Source organism: Eupeodes corollae, chromosome 2, assembly GCF_945859685.1.
Source record: "Eupeodes corollae chromosome 2, idEupCoro1.1, whole genome shotgun sequence".
NCBI classification, from domain to species: Eukaryota; Metazoa; Arthropoda; class Insecta; order Diptera; family Syrphidae; genus Eupeodes; species Eupeodes corollae.
Window position 1 is genome coordinate 150,205,326 of NC_079148.1, and position 20,270 is coordinate 150,225,595.

Genomic DNA, 20,270 nt, shown 5'->3' on the forward strand with positions numbered 1-20,270 from the left:
TCGATCGTAGTTGGCATGGAGAAAATACTGACGGATTTATTTGGAGATCCGAGTATTACGGTTGAACTGATTAGAAAAATAAGATCATTAGATAAATGAAACCAACAATTTTATCAATATACAAAAAATCTTACATATTTTATAAGATTAATAGTTTCGAACCAATAGATTAAGAACTTTTGGTTTTATGAGTCGGGCCAAACTTAAACAATAGAGTTTTGAGAAAAACGTGTTTGATGCATTCAGCAGTAAAAAATCTGGTAATTTTCTAAAAATTAATTTCAAAAATAAAACATTTTTGATTCCACAAAACCATTTTAAAGAAAAAAAGATTTTTCGAAAATTATAGGAAGACCTCTTCTGCCATATTGGTGGGCTGCTGAACTAAAAATACTCAGGAAAGGTTGTAGAAGGCTTTTCAATCGACCAAAAAAGACTAGACATCCCCAAGATTGGGACTCCTTTAAAAAATAAAAGTATAAACTAGAATTGGGAATAGCCAAAAGATCCTCATGGAGATCCTTCTGTAACTCAATAGAAGAATCCTCGAAGGCATCAAGGATAAGGAAGATTCTCTCGACAAATCCAACCATGCCTAGTCGTCTTAAATACTCAGATGGTACATGGATTAACTCTTGCGAAGAAACGCTAAATCTGCTACTAAACTCCCACTTCCCGGATAGCTCCCAATCCGTTAATACAAACCGTCCTGGGTCGGGTTCTAACTTAACTTTTCCTCAAGGTCTGGTTACAAAAAAAAAATTGACATGAGCTCTGAATAGTTTCAAACCTTATAAATCTCCAGGTCCAGATCAAATCGTACCAGCTGAGCTACAACTTACCATTGATATAACTTTGCCCATCTCCCAAAAGTTGTATAAATCTGGTCTATATACCTCAGCGATGGAGAGATGTAAAGGTAGTTTTTATTCCCAAGGCGGCAAATGCTCGCATGTCAACCCTAAAGACCTAAGACCTATTAGCATATCATCATTTATTCTCAAAACTCTGGAACGATTGATGCGGGGCATTAAGAACCACACCCTCAGCACCGTTACACACTTTCCTCTATCTCACACCCCTCGACTTCTTCAGTAAACAAGTGGCAGCGATTACAGTAATAAGACTCAATGCCTCAACTCAATGGGCCAACAACAATGTGGGGCACTCCATCATTTTGAACCTCTTTGGTTCTATACCAAAGTACATAGATTACACTATCCCTAAACCCCTATTTGGAAAAAACTTCCAGGTATCCATTCCATCCAAAAATGAATGGGAAGGCAAAAAACTCGGGGATAACAGAAGTATTCATTTTTATACAGATGGATCCAAGACAAATAATGGAGTTGGTAGTGGTGTGTACTCGGAAAAGCTTAATCTAAGCATCTCATTCCGCCTCCCTAATCATTGTAGCGTCTTTCAAGCGGAAATTTTAGCGATCAAAAAGGTTCTCTCCTGGCTAAGAGAAAACGTGATATCAACTTCTGATATCCCTATCTTCTCTGACAGTCAGACTGCTATTAAATCCCTTGACGGTGTCTCAACCAAATCTCAAACGGCCCTATATTGTCGATCGTCTCTTATGAAGATCGCGCAGCAATTCAACATTCACCTGCGTTGGGTGCCGGGCCACAGAGACATCACAGGAAATTGTAGAGCCGATGAACTCGCTAAAAGTGGAACCGTCATGCCTATTTCTACATGCTAAATGTAAACTTCTGCTAAAAGAAACTGCTTTGGCGATAGCAAATTCTAGGTGGCACAATGTACCAACATGCGCAGCCACAAAACTCATATGGCCTTCACTGGACCTAAAGCGCTCTAAAGACTTGTAATCTCTAAGCAGACTTCATATTAGCTCCTTAATAGGTGTCCTTACGCGACACTGTCTTATAGGCAGACACTCAATACGACTTGGCGTAGCCTCAAATGACTTCTACAGGAGCTGTAGGGACGAAGAAGAAGAGGAAACAATCTCTCACCTTCTCTGCACTTGTCCTGCTCTTTCACTAAGACGCAAACTTCATCTGGGAGACTACTCTTTTGATTATCCCAGTAAACTAGCTAAAAAGGATATCAACTATCTTTTTCGCTTTATAAAAAGCTCAAAATGGTTTGACTAGTAATGGGCCTTTCTTTTGGCCTAAGTTTGTGGATTCTGAATCTGCAGCCACGTTAACCTAACCTTACCTAAGGGAAGCAATACTACGAGCTTTTCTAGTAAATTGTAATCCGTTAAAAAAGCTGTAAAAAAGGTCGAGACAAGAGCTGTTGCCAAGGTGGTGATGAAATTGAAACCAATAATTTTGAATGATCTTCTTTGAATAGTCCAAGAGTTTTCTATGCATTGAAACCGACACTGTTAAGGTCAGAATTAAATAAATTAACAATAAATTGTTGTTAATGATCCCTAATCGATGAGCAAGATGGAAATCAAAAAATAAACATACAAAACTGAAGGTATTGTGATCAGAACTTGCTAATAAGAGATTATTGATAATAAAAGAGTGTCGTAGATAAGACAGAGCCCTGAGGTACACCATCGTTTATTTTGTGGATGTCAGACATGAACAGTCCAACGAAGGTGTAAGGGCAAGCATTTTCGATAAAAAATCATCATGCTTTCTCCGATGTAAGGCTTTGTTCTACTGTTCGTGAGATAAGCCATGAAAACAAGACCTATTGCTACAAATATAAAGTTCTTTTGGAGAAAATATTAAACTTTCATTCGACTCTTTTTCCATTTGGTCAAAAACCCAGATCTAGAAGCATTATTCAGGTATTCCAAACAAAAAATAAATTAGTGTCACCATAATTATAAAACTAAAGTAATCTCTTGCATACAAATCTTCAAGCTTTCAGAGCGACGATAGGCCCTTCCAAAACTTGAAGTAAAGTACTTATCTATTCATTTCCCTTTTTAAATATTCAGAAAACAGTGCTTCCATCACCAAATGCTACCACCATACTTTGTATCTATTAAGTGATTCACTTAAGGTACTTTTCTATAGAAAATAATGCCCTCACCATAACGGGAAAAAAGGGTTAATCACCTTCCTCTATAATGCCTTTAGAAATACGGTAACAACTTATCAACAAACTACTCAGTCAAGACCAAAAATGCATTGCTGTGTGCTGTTGCATATATCGTTTTTTGAATACTAAACGAATTCAAATCACCAAATGAAGTCGCAGTAGTCGTCTGCCGTCGCGTCGCACCGTTTCAAGCTCAGGTCTCAGGGCGTTTTGTTTATTTTAACTTCATTCCCATCATCACTTCGGATTCGGATTCGGATTCAGATAAATAATTGTTTGCATAGAATTAGTAACGTAAACGTATCGTAAGTTGTGTATACAAAGAGAATTTATATTTTAAAAGATTAATTAACATATTTCCAAGTCGGTTATCGGTGTTTTTTTAATTTTTATTATTTTATTCAAATCACGAACATAAAAACTATAGGAGGCAAGTTAAGTATCTGCCTTAATGGGTTCTTTTTCTTGAGGTTTTTGGTGTTTTTTTTTTGTTGTCGTTGGCGATGTTCGTTTGTTGCTCTTTGACATACTACACGTCTACACCAAATAAAGGTATCTTTTGCTTTTTTTATTTTTGGGATTGATGATTTAATGAATCATCCGTCTAACATTTTTTGTTCGTTCTTCGAATTCATCAGAAAGATAGACAGAAACATAGTTAGAGAGGTACAAAGTAAACATATAGAAGTCACGACTTCACAAAACAACTTTTTGGTTTGATCAGCTGTCTTGAAATAGGAAAAGTAAGCGTCTTTTTGGATTTGGTCTCGTCTTTATTTAGAGTCTAGGTCAATTGTTATAAATATTTCTTGTAGCTTAATTTTATTTGTGTCAATTTCTGTGTCTGACCGAACTCTTGGACTTTTTTCTTCGATTTGAATAAGTTATCAACGTATTCCCGTTTTCTTATCAGGAAACATAAGTTTTAGGACAAACGTTATAATCAATTTCAAGAGACTTCGATTAGATAGTTACATTGAAGTTTTTAATACTCGTTGAGAATTTAAATAGAACAACAAGAAAGTAGTTTTCTGATCAGGTACATATATTTCTATACAAAGTATGCATTTAAGATAAGAAAAAGTGAAAACAGATAACAAGAGTTTAATAATAATGGAAGCATTTTCGGACGTTGACCATTTAAAGAGATTAAACTATTTCCCACGGAACTTCTTTTTCTTTTGATAATTTACTGATTTAGGTCATTTCTCGTTTGGAAATTGATGACTGATTAAGAAAAATATGTTAATAGGAAAGTTTTGATTTTGTGTAACTTGAAAATCTGTGATTCCTTCCATGTTTTCTCATATCTCATAATCGTCTCGGTACAATCATAATTTTTGAATATTTATTAAATTGCTTTAAATTAAGAACACGACAAATTATTAAAATTCCAAGTCTTTAACAAACTTAGTTAAAATCTTGCATCAATCGATTTCAACTCGATGATCAGGTAATATCCAGAAGGGGACATGGAAATCTCCTGATCAATCAACCGTCAACCAGATTGACCACATTGCGATCGACGCACGACACTTCTCCAGTATACAGGATATCGGAACATTCCGAGAGGCCAACATGGACTCGGACCACTACCTCGTTGTAGCCAAGGTAAGTCTACGGATATCCCGATCCAAGCCAAAACAAGGAAGTACTGTGAGAAGATTCGATGTTAGACGGCTACAATATCAAGAGACTGCCATGTCCTTTTTCGATCGAGTCTCTACTTACCTCTTAAGGAGTCCCCTGCATTAAGCATTGAAAACTAGTGGGAACATTGCCTTGCAGCCATCAGAGGTACTAGGTTTCACACGGCCAAGACAGCAAAACCCCTGGTTTGACGACGAATGCCGGCAAGCGCACGCAGCGAAACAAGAGGCATACAAAACTGCGCTGAACAAAAGGACTAGAGCTGCTCGCGAGCTCTACGAGCTTTTTACCAAAAGGTAAAAAGAAACCTCTCAAGGGTACCAGCCACGAACCGAAGCCTGTAAAGACGATAAGGGGAACATCGTAGTAGAACCGCAGTCGATGCTGAGAATATGGAAAGATCACTTCTCCAAATTATATAACGGCGATGACGAACCGAATTCCGCTGTAAGGGAGATAGAACCGCACCAAACTCGGCGACGCAGATCAACAATTCCGCCTACCCGACCTTGACGAATCGAAGATAGCTATATCTAAACTTAAGTCAAACAAAGCTGATGGAGCTAACGGCATGCCGAACTATTTAAAGCAGCAGGTGATGTCTTGGTAGGGAGCACGCACCAACTCATCTGCAACTATGGTCGGAAGAAAGCATGCCCGATGAGTGGAATCTCAGCATAGTGTGCCCGATACATAAGAAAGGAGACCCTCTTAACTGCGCCAACTACAGAGGCATCAGTCTCCTTAACATTGCGTATAAGATCCTCTCTGCCGGATTATGTGAACGTCTGAAGCCATTCGTCAACAACCTGATTGGTGCTTATCAGTGTGGCTTCAGACCAGCAAAGTCCACTACCGACCAAATATTCACACTACGGCAGATGTTGGAAAAAACCCAGGAACTTCAAATCGATACCCACCATCTCTTTATCGATTTTAAAGCCGCGCATGACAGCTTCTATAGGGAAGAGCTCTACCGAGCAATGTCTAGTTTTGGCATCCCTGTCAAATCTTATGTGCAGAATGACGATGGAGAATGCACGCTGCTCTATCAAGGTCGGAAAAGATCTTACCGATTCATTTGATGTCAAAAAAAGGTTTTAGAAAAGCGAAGCACTGTCATGCGACATCGTTCAACATCGTTCTGGAAAGAATTGTGCAAAACTCAACCGTCAACACTAGAGGCACAATCTTCCAAAGGTCTATCCAATTACTCGGATACGCAGATGATATTGACATCATTGGAAGATCAAAGCGTGATGTCAGTGGAGCGTTTTTGAGCATTGCGACGACGGAAGCAAAGAAAGATGGGTTTAGTGGTCAATAAGGGCAAGACAAAGTATATGCTGACATCAAAAAAGGACACTGAACGACGACGTCTTGGACAAAACGTCACCATGGACAGCTATAACTTCGAGGTAGTTAAGGACTTTGTTTACCTAGGCACCGCTATTAACCCAGACAACGACACCAGCACTGAAATCAAACGAAGAATAACTCTTGCAAATCGCTGCTTCTTTGGAGGCAATTGAGAAGTAAAGTCCTCTCTCGAGCATCTAAAATCACCATCCATAAGGCACTTATCATTCCGGTTCTCATTTATGGCGTTGAGGCCCTGACTCTGTCAAAGAAAGATGAGAGCGTCTTAGGATGCTTCGAGAGAAAAATTCTTCGGGTGATTTTTGGTCCCGTACGCATCGATGGAGAATGGAGGAGAAGATATAACGACGAACTTTACGGGCTGTACAACGACTAATTCATGTAGAGCGAATGTACATCAACGCTCCAGCCCAGAAGGTCTTCGAATCCAATTCCGAGGGACGGCGCAGTAGAGGAAGACCGCGACTCAGGTGGAGAACCCAGGTGGGAAAGGACCTCAACCAACTTGGCGTACGAAACTGGAGACAGCTAGCTAGAGAACGAGCTGGCTGAAGACGCATGTTGGTTGAGGCCCTGGTCCGCTCCGGACTGGGACTTAAGGAAGTAAGTAAGATTAGATAAGAGTTTTACTGAAGCGACTTTTTAACCTAATTCATATTACTTAATTCTTGATCAAAATAAACTCTTAGTATTTGAACCGTTAAAATGCCAAATTTGAGTACAAAAATTAAGGTATCTATGGGCTAACAATAAAATGTAATATCTCCATATTGAATAAAAGAGCATATATTTGGAGATATTGTACTTTTTTTGTGTATGTCGGTCATTTCTGATTGTTCTTGAAATTTGAATTCTATCGCAAATTTTCATAAGTGGATATTAAGTTTTCAAGATATTGCATTTCCTGAGCAATGAATAGTTCAAAATTGTATAAACAAATTTCTGATACAAAGTTCTTTGTAGCAATACATTTTGGGAGATATTTCAGAATATTTCTAGGCAACGGGTGTTTTTAGATCTACTGTTCGAAGTACATTTTACTACAGTAAAGTTCATGTGTTTTGCAGAATTATCAATACCTTTATTTAAATGCAAAGGGCGTTTTTAAGCTGCAAACAAAAGTTTCGATATTTGTTGTCTATGGTTTGACAGTTGACATTTCTGTTCAGCAAGTTTTGATGGATCATCATGAATCGTTCAACTTCAGAACAACACTTTCAAGTTTTAGAAATCTACGGTATGCCATAAGGCTTTTTTGGGAAACATTTGACAGGAAACTGCGATTCAAATATGACGGAAATTGTATCTTAAAGCTTAATGCTCTAAAAAAACTAATTCTATATAATATCTTCTTTTAACGACACGTGTTCATCATCTAAATATTTCGTTTTGGTGTATGGACCGGTATTGATACGCTACGAGCAATAATAACTAATATCTATAATTCCATTTAGAATATTTTTTAAATGTATTTATTTAGAGATATTAGCAAATTAAAACCACAATGTTTTTCTAAAACTATAATGTGTGAATTTTTAAAATTGCTAATAGTTTTGTTGTATTAAGAACTGTTTTATTCGAATAAAACAATAAAATGGCTTCCAGTATTAATAAAACACTTCTGTGCTGTATTCTTTTTCTTCTTCTTAATTTGTTTAATGCAGTTTGTTTACATTTTTTATCTCAATAAAAACAAACAATCATTAATCAACTGAGTAATCATTAAAAAACAAAGATAACTATACTATATCTATAAATGTACATAATTTACATGTGCTTGAATATAATTAAAAAGTAAATATTTAAAGAAGTGTAACTTCCTCATAATTGCTACCAATTCTTTCATTCTGGTCTGTATATGCAAAGTCTTTTCACTCGAAAAGATATTAAAACATTAAAACAGAAAACACGAATAAATTGTGAAGGGGGAATGCAGTAGCTGTTACTATGGTGCTTCTGTGGAACACTTTCATCCACAAAAAAAAGAGGAAAAAACCAACATAAGGAAGAATCACTTATGATGGATGGATGGTACTATACTTGAGATAGTGCCTCCAGGAATGCAGTAAAAAAATGAAGATGGATCCATTGCACGTGTCACGGAAGTACTTTTAAAAAATGCAACAAATAGGATACAACTACAACATGATGGGTTTACTTTTAACGACAAATAAGTTTGTTTCTTTTTTTAACTTAGCAGGTAACTTCATATACTCGTATATATAAGTGAAAACTGCAGATGTTTGAATGAAATTCAGGATCAGGTTGATGTCAACCTTTTTGCATATTTACTTATGACTTCCGTATAAACAGGTATGAATTTATATAAGTTTCAATGACAAGCCTTACAATCAAAAGTTTAAAATTAAGATATGTTTACCCAAAATTGGCCACTACTTCCAAGATTTTTGACAATTTTGTCTATTCAAGATGGAGTTTTAAGTATAGAAGATCATAATAACTCACCATCACAAGACATAAGAACTTTTGATTTCTTTTTTCTTATTTGAACTTATTCAAGACCAATTGAAAATTCAAATAAAAGAAATATTTGACAGCAAAAATGGGAAATTTTCTTTATCAGCTGTGTTTTAGTAGATCAAGTGAAATTGAGTTTGAAAAGCGATTGATCTTTAAAACTTCCCTAAATAATTCGACTCAATATTCTATTCGAAGATAAATAAAATGCTTTAATAAGTCAAAAAAGAAAATAATTAAATTGATTTGAATCTTAAAACATTGTTGTTTTTCGATCTTGGACGCAATTTTTACCTTCTCATAAAGAAAATTATTTATACGTAAATACAGTGGTCGGCATAACTATTTTGACAGAGTGAATATCTTGTTATTTTGATATTAAAAAAAAACACAATTTGTAGAACTTAAAAATAAATTATTGATAAATTAGTAGAAAATGTAGCCTCCTTTAGCATCTATGACTTTTTGAAGTCGTCTTGTAACTGATTCTACAAGTTTCTGGAGCATTTCTTGAGGTATTTCCTCCCGAAGAGTTTTCACCTCAAAAATAGTCTCATCTCTCCTGCGACTCAATGATGAATACGTCTTTCCTTTTATATAAGCCCATACATTTTATATGACATTTAAGTCAGGGCTTTGGGGTGGCCAGTTGAGGGTTTTTAACCCAATGTCACTCAAAAACTTGGTGATCATTTTGCTTTTGTGGCAAGGGGCATTATTTTGTTGAAAAATGAAAGAATTTACAATGAGTCCATTGCCAGATGTAAATCCGTTCTCATTTAAAACATCTAAATACTCGCTTTCGTCATGGAGCCATTGATTAGGACTAGGTCCCCATGACCGCTTGCAGAAATACATCCCCAAAACATTACTGATCCACCACCATGGGACATGGTCTGCAAGACTGGAGCAAACTTTGTATGTATTTCTTTCCGCATTCGAACAGATTTCTGTTTAGGTTATCCATGAAATTCAAAGGAACTTTCATCAGTCCATAAAACTTTGTTCCAGAAGCTAAGAGGCTTATTTACATATTCCCTTGCGAATTGCAATCTTTTTAATTTATTCTTAGGAGTTATAAATGGTATACCAAAATTATATTCTTTGAGACATCTGCGAATTGTTCTTTCACTAACGGAACTTTTTTAGAGGCATTTCATTTCAAGCTCCAAGCTTTTAGGGGTTAATGCAGGATTTTTGGTGAATTCTCTCAAAATGTGCCGGCTTCTTTTAGAGTAGTTTTTCGTTTTCTACCCTTCCGGGATAGATTTTGTACAGAATTCGTTCTTTTATGGTTGTTTATTTGGTAGTGTACGGGTTGTCTTAATAAATTCAGTTCTCTCCATATTTGTTTAATAGACACGCCGGAATTAAATTTTGCAACAATAGATGCCCTAACCTCAATACTTAGTTCTGCTGTTTTAACCATTTTTGCACAAATCGGAGCCTTAATGTATTCAACTTTTTGATATATGCTTTAAAAAATTGTATGATGATTACTGTTATTTTTAGCCTACAAAATGAAAAAAAAAGGCCTTAAGTTAGTCCGCTAAAAACATTAATTTCTAAATTTGAACCCAATCGACAAAATGGTTTCGGTTGTACTGGCGAGGACATGCAGACAGACGGACGGAATTGGAGGACACACTATCGTTAAGCCATGTTTGATTAAAATCTCGAGTTCGAAATTTTTTACGAATGCAAAATTTGCCATATATGTATGTATAATATACATACATACACAGCTGGCCAAAAAAAATAGGTGTGATAATTAATTGTTGTATTAATTAATTTTTTGTTATTCTTTTTATGTTAAATATTAATTTTGCGTAGATATTTTTCAAAGTTTTATATTAATTAAATAAAAAACACTAAAACACTACATTACAATTATAGACAAAATAGCCCCAAAACTACAGATGGAGGTTTTTTCACTTTGACAAAAAAAATAGGCCCGTCTTCTTAAAGTATTGATAATATCGTTTTTACTAATAATTTCTGTATCTTATCACAATTTTTGTTTTACTTACTCTAATAACCTGAGTATCCTACATTATTATCCAAAACTTTTTGGAGTCGTCGCGGCATTAACTTTTACTTTTGGCATGTTTACTAAGGTATGGAATACCGTTCTCTTTGAACCGCGTCCCACGATTGGTTTCCATTAGTGAAACATTGACCTCCTATCTTACGCTCAAGCTCATTTCACAAGTTCTCTCTAAGATTAAGTTGTCTTTAAGTCTAATTTTTTAAGCGCTGGCTTTCAAATTTTCTTTTAAAATTTGTAAATGTTTGTTTTTATCCATTATTGTTTCTATAAAAACTAAATTTCCAACACTATTGGACTCCATAGCTCCCCAGTCCATAACATTTCCGCCTCCATGTTTCACCGTTGATTGCAAATTCTTGACATCTAACGCTGTGTTTGGTTTCCTCCACACGAATCTGCGACAGTCCGACCTAAAGACATTTAACCTGCTCTCGTCAAGGAATAACACATTCTTCTAAAAATCATCTGGTTTCCAAACATATGCATTCGCATATTTCAGCGTTTTGAAACGTTTGCTTTTGAAATATAAGTTTTTTTTTGTACCATTTGACCATTATTTCCCTTTGAATGCAGAAAGTTCTGTTCGGAACTTTGAGGGTTAAGCGATATTAAATCATTTTCTTGAATGTCAGCAGCTATTTTAGGAGCACTTAACTTGGGATCAGCTTTTGCCATTCTTTCAATTTTTCGGTCCATATGAGCGTCTAGTATTTTTTTCGACCTCTTCATGGGGCCATTTCAAAGCTTTTATTTTCAAATAATTTTTTAATACATATTGAACTGTAGACCGTAGTCTAAAAATAGTTGAATATATCTCAGCATATTTCCGTCATTTCTTAGTTTAAAAATCAGTTTTCTTACTTCAAGAGGTACTTTTTTATGATAAGCCTTCATATTCAAAATAAACTTCGCAAAATTAAAACAAAAACAATTGAAAACGGCATACTGAGCCTAGATCTCTCAGTGTCATTACCGTGCATCATTTACATTTCAAAAAGAACCGTTATTTCCATTTTGTTGAAGAAAAGAGCTGTGTACAAACATTTGTTTGATGTTCGAGCAATTTTTTGACATTCCTGGCAAAATTCTACTAACGGCAAGAAAACGTTAGTTTTGAATTATGCCTATGAACTGATCGGAAAAGTGGAATTTGAGTGATAGAAATAAAACTTCTGTTAATTTGAAGACTATTTTATTAATACAAATATAAAAATCATAAAACATTGAATTAAAAAAAGCGGGGACAGTTGGTGGTGATTAACAATTCGACTATTTAAAAAACCACAACTTCAAAAATATCCAATATTTAGATACTAAATTAGAAATGGAAGGTGAAAACTATTTTCATAATTCACACCTGACCCAACTGTCCTAAAAAAAAACATAACTTCTTCATCTTCAATTCTCCCGCCGTTTTCATATTTTTGGTTTGTTTCTTTTTTTTGAACGATCATCTCCCACGGAAACGTGCAAAAATGAGGCAATTTTGTTTCTTTCCTTTATTTACCTTCACCCGTCTTCTATACAGCTGCGTTTCTTGATTGAGCGCAAAAATAATACAAAAAAAAATGAGAAGACAAAAGACAGAACCCAAACGAATGTAAAGCAAAACAAAATAAATTACTAAGAAAAAGAAAAATTAAAAAAAATGCAACTGATTTGTTATGATACTTTTGCTTGATCCACCGCCACCGATGTCGCAACGTGTTTATAAACTTTCTGCAGCGCTAAGCAACAATTTCATGAATTATAATTCTTCCCTTTCAGTCATTTGTCTCTTTTCAATATGAGATCAATCCCTTCGAGAGTCTGTGTGAAAGAAAGTGAAAGACACGTTTTTTTTCTTATCTGTCTGCACTCCGCCCAAATGTCTCTCGACTCACGTTTTTGTTTCTTAATAATAAATAAATTCATTTGAGATGTTGATAACAGAAAGGAACAGAATTTCATTAGAAGAAACAAAAAAACACTAAAATCAACCAGAAAAAAGAATCAAAGATGACAGATGAATGGAATAAGAAGATGGAAATGTTTATTTCGAATAAGATGAAGTAAAAGTGTTCAAAAACAAAAACAAACAACAGGAAAGAATTTAGACGAGACACGAGAAGAGCAAAAGAAGAATCCATCCATCGCTTCGCTGTTGTTGCCATTTTCGCCGCACCCCGCCAAACAGAATAAAACAGATAAATCAAAAGAACAAAACTCAGACAAAACAAACTGAAAAACTGGAATGGAATCGATGCAATGAATTAAAGTTCAAGACAAAAACGAAAATAAGAAAATTGCATTTCAATATTTTAACAATTTATCTCAATTCAACTCTCAAAATATTTGCACACTTAACGAAGACAAAAATATCAAAACAAACCTTAAAAAACAGAATTTTTCTTCGTTTTGTTTTCGATGATGAAAATGTCGATTTTTCTGTTTCTTTCCTTCTTCTTCACCACTTCTCTTCTTTGCTAAGTAACGAGATACTTTGATATTTATTAAAACACTCACAAAAATAAAACAATTGCACTCAAAATTCTGTTTATTTCTTTTTCTCTTTTCAAAACAATAGAAACAATTTGTTAACACCTGAAAATATTGATACACCTGAACGCAAACACTTGCACTTGAAAAATTCTAAAATTTTTATATTTTATTTTGTTTGTTAAAAAACTACGATATTTTTTTTAATACTTTCGAGAGATGATTGAATACAAAATTCGCAGACTTTTAACAACACTACCGCCCGTGTCCGTGGTTGCTGGTTGTCTGTTTTTCTGTTTCGCTTCTGTGTTTGGTTTTGCCTTTGCCTTTGCGTTTTTGTTTCTTCTTTTTCTTTTGAAGTTTTGTTTTGTTGTCAAATGGAATTTTGACATTTTATGTTGTTTTGGTTGCTATGTTGCTATGAAAAGAAGGGAGTGTGTGGAATTTGTTTAGGTGCAGTTTTTGCTGTTATTTGGATTTTTGTTTGGATGGAGATTCTCCATCTCCAGGGAAAAAGAATGTTGAGATACATTTTTTCGGTTGAAATGGGTGTGGAATGTATTTGGGACGAAATTTATGATGACTGGAAAACTGGAATGTAGCAGAAGGCATTGCATATTTTCAGGATAGGGTAATGGATTACAGTAGATGTCAGAAGAGTGTACATTCTTTTAATAGAATTTCTAGGAGTTAAGTGGTAATATTTTTGTATTGATTGTATTCCGAAAAAATATTTTTTATTAGAAAACCAAGTTCCAGAATTCTTAGTTTAAAAATTAGATGGCGCAATTGTCCATGGCCACGACTTAATGATAGCTCCTAAGATTTCGTACAGCTACAGTTCGAAGATCCAACGGAACAACACGAGCCCCCAAATTCAACATCGCCAGACTAAAGGATCCCCCAACCCGTCAACAATTTAGGAACCAAATGAGAACAATCAGCATCCCAGTACATGATGACATCGAACACCTTTGGAATGCTGTGAAAAAGGTTTTCATTTCAGGTGCTGACCGAATAGTCGGTAGGAAAAAGGAAGCAACAACACCTGGCTTTCAGAAGAATCTTCGACAAGGATCAACGAACGCAAACAGTAAAGGGATCGAATAGCTGATGCACAATGGGAAGAAAGAAACGAACTGGAGTCCTGGTATCGCAATGAAAAAGAGAGAGGTTCAACGCAATGCGCGCCGCGACAAGCGTAACTACATCAACGAATTTCCGTAACTAGCGCAAGAAGTAGAAGATGCTGCAAACAGGTGCAACAGCAGAACCGTTTACAGAATAACCAAAGAGCTCAAAGCAACACCTGGTAAAAGAAACAGACGGCACTGTGATAAATTCGGTGGATGAGCAAGTCAGAAGGTGGAAAGAAAACTTTTCCTTGGTTTTAACCGAGTTTTTGCAAACAACGTGTAGCCGATACCTTCTGAAGCACCTGAAGAAACTAATCCCGAATCCGCACTGCACCTCCCTGTAAAAATGAGATCGTTGCCGCAATTAAAGTACTTAAGAACACCAAAGTGCTAGAACTTGATGGAATTCTCGCAGAGCTTTTACAAGCAGCGCCAAAGTCTTCAGGCGAACTAAAAGAAGCCTGGACCACGGAAAGCTGATCCCATGAGTGCAAGAAGGGAATTATCGTCAAGCTCCCAAAAAAAATATATCTTACAAAGTGCGAAAACTGGAGAGGAATTTGTGTTCTACCAGCCGTTGCCAAAATAGTAGCAAAAGTCATACTGGAACGCATCAGAGAACACCTTGGAGGCCACATTCGATGCCGATCAAGCAGGATTCCGCGCTGGATTCTTCTGTATTGATCAGGGTTGTTGATATTCCCTGCATTTCATTATTGAAAAGTGCGTTGGATATCAATCACCACGACACCTGCTGTTCGCCGACTCCAAGAAGGCCTTTGATAGCGTTAACAGGGAGTATATCTGGTTAGCTTTGCAGAGGAGAGGCATCCCAGAAAAACTTATTGCTATTACTGTAGCTGGATATGACTTTTTATCCGTAGCGTCAGACAAGGCTGTATTCTGTCGCCAATATTGTTTTTGTTTGTGACAAGCGATGTACTGCGCTCAACTCTGTCAGGTAGCGGAGGCATCGAATGGACTTCGACATCCTATTTAAAGCACTTGGATTACGCGGACGATGTCTGCTTACCCTCTCATTGAATCATGGATCTTCATCAAATGACAACAAGTGTGGAGAGAGAAGCAGAAGTTGTGGGGCTGAAAATTAATTCCGGCAAAACAAAAATGATCAGCCTCAGAAGTCGGAACCGGTGGAAAAAGTGGAGAGCTTTCAATACCTTGGAAGTATCGTTTCCATTGAATGCGGAACCGAACAAGACGTCATCTGCCGCATCGGCAAAGTAAAAGCGGGGTTCAGTATGCTGTCAAAAATTTGGAGGAATAACTCTATCAGCTAAAGAACAAAGCTACGCCTGTTTCGCACAAATGTCGAATGCTTCTTTAGGGGTTCAGCACTTGGAAGGATACTTCAGTCATTACAGAAAACTGCAAATCTTCGTAAATAGATGTCTTCGTAACATCCTAAGGATTTTCTGGAAAAACCGTATTTCAAATGAGGTCCTTCATAGAAGTACAGGCCAGGAACCTATAGAATCTATAAAACGAAGATTGAGTGGCAATGGATTGAACATACGCTTCGAAAAGGTAACAACTGCATTGCAGGCTGGATGACCGAGAAGCACATGGTGACATGACAACTCTCAACCATTCCTGTGTGCGAGTAATGTTATCAGAGATGGAGAGGACCTACAGTTTTTTTTTAACAGACTCCGAACGGAAAAGACAAGAATTACTCTTGGAGAATTTGTTAATTCCTCGCAAGAGGCAGTAACCACACAAAAAAACGTTTGGGTGGCACAGATGGGGATGGAACTCAAGACGTCTAGCGTGATAGTCCAACGCACTAACCATCACGATACGGGTTGCAGATAGTAATAATAACTTAATTTAAAGTTTGTCAAAATGTCTAAAAAACGTATTTAACAACGTTATAATCTTCTTTGAAGTTCTATTGAAAACCTTACAAAGTAGATCTTAATCATGCTTATGGGACAATGTGTTGCCAAGCTTGCAAATTATAGTTATCTTTCTATTTTCTTTTCTATCTTTCATTTTTGCTGTTCATTTACTTATTTCGGATTAAATGGTACTCTGATTTTTTAAGGCTACAACAAAATTCAGCTTTGTAGAATTTCTTTCGAAATAAGGGCATTTTTTTATCTAATTTCCTTGGAGTATTACAAATTTCATGTAATTTAATTTTCAAAAGTTGTTACCAACAAACAAAATAATTTCCTGAACGTTGAAGGCATAATTTAAAACTGAATATTCTGATTTTAAAAATTTCGTGTATACTGATTCGCCGGTTGTCATAACAACTCAAATATCATTAAGACCATAATTGACATTTGACAGAAATTGTTAAACTGTCAAATGTCATATAAATTGACTGTTAATAGCGTGCGTCGGTCGTCCATTCGGATTGCTTAGCATTTATTGAGGGGCAGACAATTTTTGTCAAGAAACACTTCCATACTTTTTCTGGGACAGTTTGCTCTCTCTGAAAACATTTTGAACTCACTCTTCATTTTGACAAATCAATTATGTTTGCCCAAAATTCGTGAGAACAAATTTGTTTTGACATGTTATGATTGTCTATGATTGCCACTTAATAGTTCAAAAGAGAAACAAATGTGAGGCACACATTTTGAGATTTTTTAATGAGTCGAAGCAGGATAAATGCCATTAGACTTGTTTCTTTAATTTGAATGTACAGGTTTGTTCCATTAGAAAAATGCCAATGTAGCGTATTGCATTCTGACAGTTTCCTTATGAAAACTGTCAGAGGAAATTCAATCAAAAATTTTAAACGTCAGATATTAAAGAAAGAAAACAAATTAAGTTTGGCGCAAGTAAAATTATTCAAAAGCATAACTTAAAACACAATTAAATTATTATTAATGAAATTATTAGACTATTATTTAAATTTTACTTTTGTACTTACTTTTTTTGAAATTTAATTTAATGTTTGGACAACAATAAATCACCATTATTTTTAAATAATAAAATTTAAACCAATTACAACGCGAAACACAACTAAACTTGGTAAATTGGTAAATAAAATGACATCAGCTGACTTTGACAGCTTTCAACAACTTTCACTAGCTCAAAAGTTGGTACTGAATATTCAAAAAGAGAATACACCAGTTCAGGCAAATGAATAATAATCAGTAAAAAAGGAGAAAACCCATAGAATCAGTCGTAAACGTTGTACCAACGGATCCATTGGCATCGATGTACGGAACCTGATAGCTTGACCTAATAAAACAAACTTTAAATTACTAGGTCTGTTTGATTTATTGAAACCAGTGCATACTGTGGAATTTCTTAAAACATTATAAAACTGATACAAATTTTATATTATAGTTTTTTAGGTTTGTATGATCACCGAAAAAACTGTCAGAATTGGCGTCATAAGACTGTCAAAACAATTAACAAAACGAAAAAAAAATGAGTAAGCTCATTTGTAGTATTTTGTCTAAAAACATGTCGTTGTTATTTATTTGATTTATTTTTATTTAATTATGTATTTTAATTCGATGGATAAAACCTTATCATTTGTACAGATTAAAAAAAAAATTTGTTATTAGAAGGAAACAAGTTCAGAACACAGTGATGCACCATGTTATCGAACATTCCTATTATAGACTGTTGATTTCATCGGACCTGCCGGAGAGAAAAGTTAAAAATAGGCTACTTTTTGCGTTGCTTCCGGTTTCTTATGGACCGCTCTTTGTAAGTACTTGTGTAATTAATCGCAGTGCAGACTTCTTGAACACCAGAAAGCTACACTTTTCTCCCCAGAGTTATCCAGTACGGCTGGTTGAACAGAGCTCATGTGTTCTTTTGTTGTCAATCCCAAGTTCTGTCAATTTAATTTTATGCATGAACTTCTGTCAAGACGTTAGACTAATTGAAAATAACAAAAATCCAAAAAAATCAGATTTAAGGAATTTACCTGATGACAGTTAAATATAACTCAATTTTGGGCAAACATACCTGGAATATTAACGATTATAGAGGTTTAAGGTACGTTCGATGCAAATTGTGTAACTAGTTCGAGTTCGATTTCAAAATTACTATCATGTTAAGTTTTTTTAATAGCAACTTTTAAAATTAAAAAAATATAAAAACGAGACTTAAAAATACAGTTTTACTTGCTTGCAGACCTAGGGTAAAATTTGGTTGTCAAAACTTATTCAAAAATGGATGCGTTTAATGCATAAAAACTGAAACATTCTCTTGAAATAAATTAAATTTTAAATTAACGGATAGGTACACTGAATTAACTTAACAGATTCTAGGGGCCTTTTTAATAAACATTGACAAGTGTGGCAGTTGACAATTTGTTTATTTACTAACTGACAACTGTCAAAATCTGTTCTATATACAATTTGACAATTTCGTTGAATTGAAGAAAAATATCCGACAGTTGTGTTCGTTTTCGTTTTATAAAGAAATTATAAACTTCTCATAGGAAGTTATTGTAATGGGTCCGATTTGTCAAATTGAAAATTTTGACATTTCTCAACGTTTCAAGGTCCCTAGAGTCGAAAATTACAGATTTTTAGAAATATGTCTGTGTGTGCGACGCTAGAGACTTGAATTAAATTTTATATAATATATTGTAACGTGATTCCAAAAAGTATATTTTTTGAAAAAAAATCCTATTAGCATTTTTTTACAAATCAAAAAAACTGAAAAAAAAATTAGTTTCACTTCAAAAATTTTACGAATACAAAATGATTCTACAAAACAAAGTTTTAAACATCTGGTAAAATTTTGAAAAAAGTTGAATTGACAGTTTTTTTACAAAAAATAAAACCTAAACAAAAAATTAATAAAATTGTTAAAATTAATTTTCGACTCAAATATCTTTTCAAAACTTTGAGATATTGGCTTTAAAACAGTCAGTCAAATTTTGAGGTAAGACCATTTCCTTACAAAAAATAAAAACCTAACAAAAAAACAATACGAAAACTTGGTAAAAATGTACTTACGACTCAAAAAGCTTTTAAAAATTAAAATATTGTCTTCTAACTCTTTTTTCAGTATTTTTTTTTTTATAAAAATCCAACAAATGGATTTCATCCTATTTGTAAAATTTAAGAAATACTACTAAAATTGGTAAAACAACTTTTTTGACTAAAAATCTATTTAACAAAACTAGATTTTTAAACCAAACTATTTCTTTAAATAAAATATATTTATGGTAATTTTAAAATTTGTTAGAATAATTCAACTAACAACTTTTTTAACCCAACACGAAAACCTACAAACTTTTAAGCAAAACAGAGGGGTTAGCAGTGTGGGTCGCATTCAAGCCTCTTTTCGTGATAATGAATTGCCAAGTATTTTTCGACAATTTTCAGAAAAATTGAAATTGAAATTCAAATACGGTTAAGTGGTGACAGTGGAAAGACCTAAAAAAATAAGTGACATTCATTACGTTTCTCAGACGGGTCTTCGTGTAAAACGTCGCCAATGCCCTCGGAATTTTAAACAAAGAATAAATGACGATTTTGACTCGACATTACAATTTAAAAAAGTTTTTAAAATACTTGTTTTAAGAACGTTGTTCATTTTAAAACTCTTGATTTGTATTATGTTTATTATATTTTTAAACTCATTTTAAGATTATACAATGAAATTGTCACAACAAATTTTTCATACTTGTTAGTGATTTTTTCTGACAAACTTGTCACCTCTCAATGTCTCCGTTCAATCTCGTATTGGATAGGGTATCTAGGATAGGAGATACCTTGTTGAACGAGTTGGATAGCTGCCAAAAAATAAAAACAACTATCAGCTGTTCACAAAAATCACAGAGACATTTAATGGATAATTCAACTGATTCGTCGGACGATGAAGAATTGATAGGTGCGTAACAATTTAATAAATAAGAGATAACCTTAATCTGTAATCTATGTTAAATTTCCTCTTAGCTCAATTGGAATTCTATACGATTAATAATTTACTTCTAAAATTCCGAGGAAAATAGCTTCATTATTATCTATTATGTACAGAATATCAACTGACATGTTGTATCTTTTTGTTAACCAACAAATACAAAAAGCTGAAATCAATTTTCAAGG

At 34.6% G+C, this 20,270-nt stretch overlaps 1 protein-coding gene across 13 annotated transcripts in view; it reads right to left on the bottom strand.

Annotated features, from left to right (window-relative positions):
* Positions 1-20,270, bottom strand: part of LOC129947223 (supervillin) — a 513,320-nt gene that overhangs the window by 165,050 nt on the left and 328,000 nt on the right. Inside the window, exon 1 of one of the 13 annotated variants that reach the window (XM_056057704.1) lies at positions 12,969-13,218. The exons of the other annotated variants lie outside the window; for them this stretch is intronic. The gene's annotated coding sequence lies outside the window, so the exon portion shown is untranslated. Of the gene's footprint in view, positions 1-12,968; positions 13,219-20,270 lie in introns of those variants that run through there. 13 annotated transcript variants of the gene reach the window in all.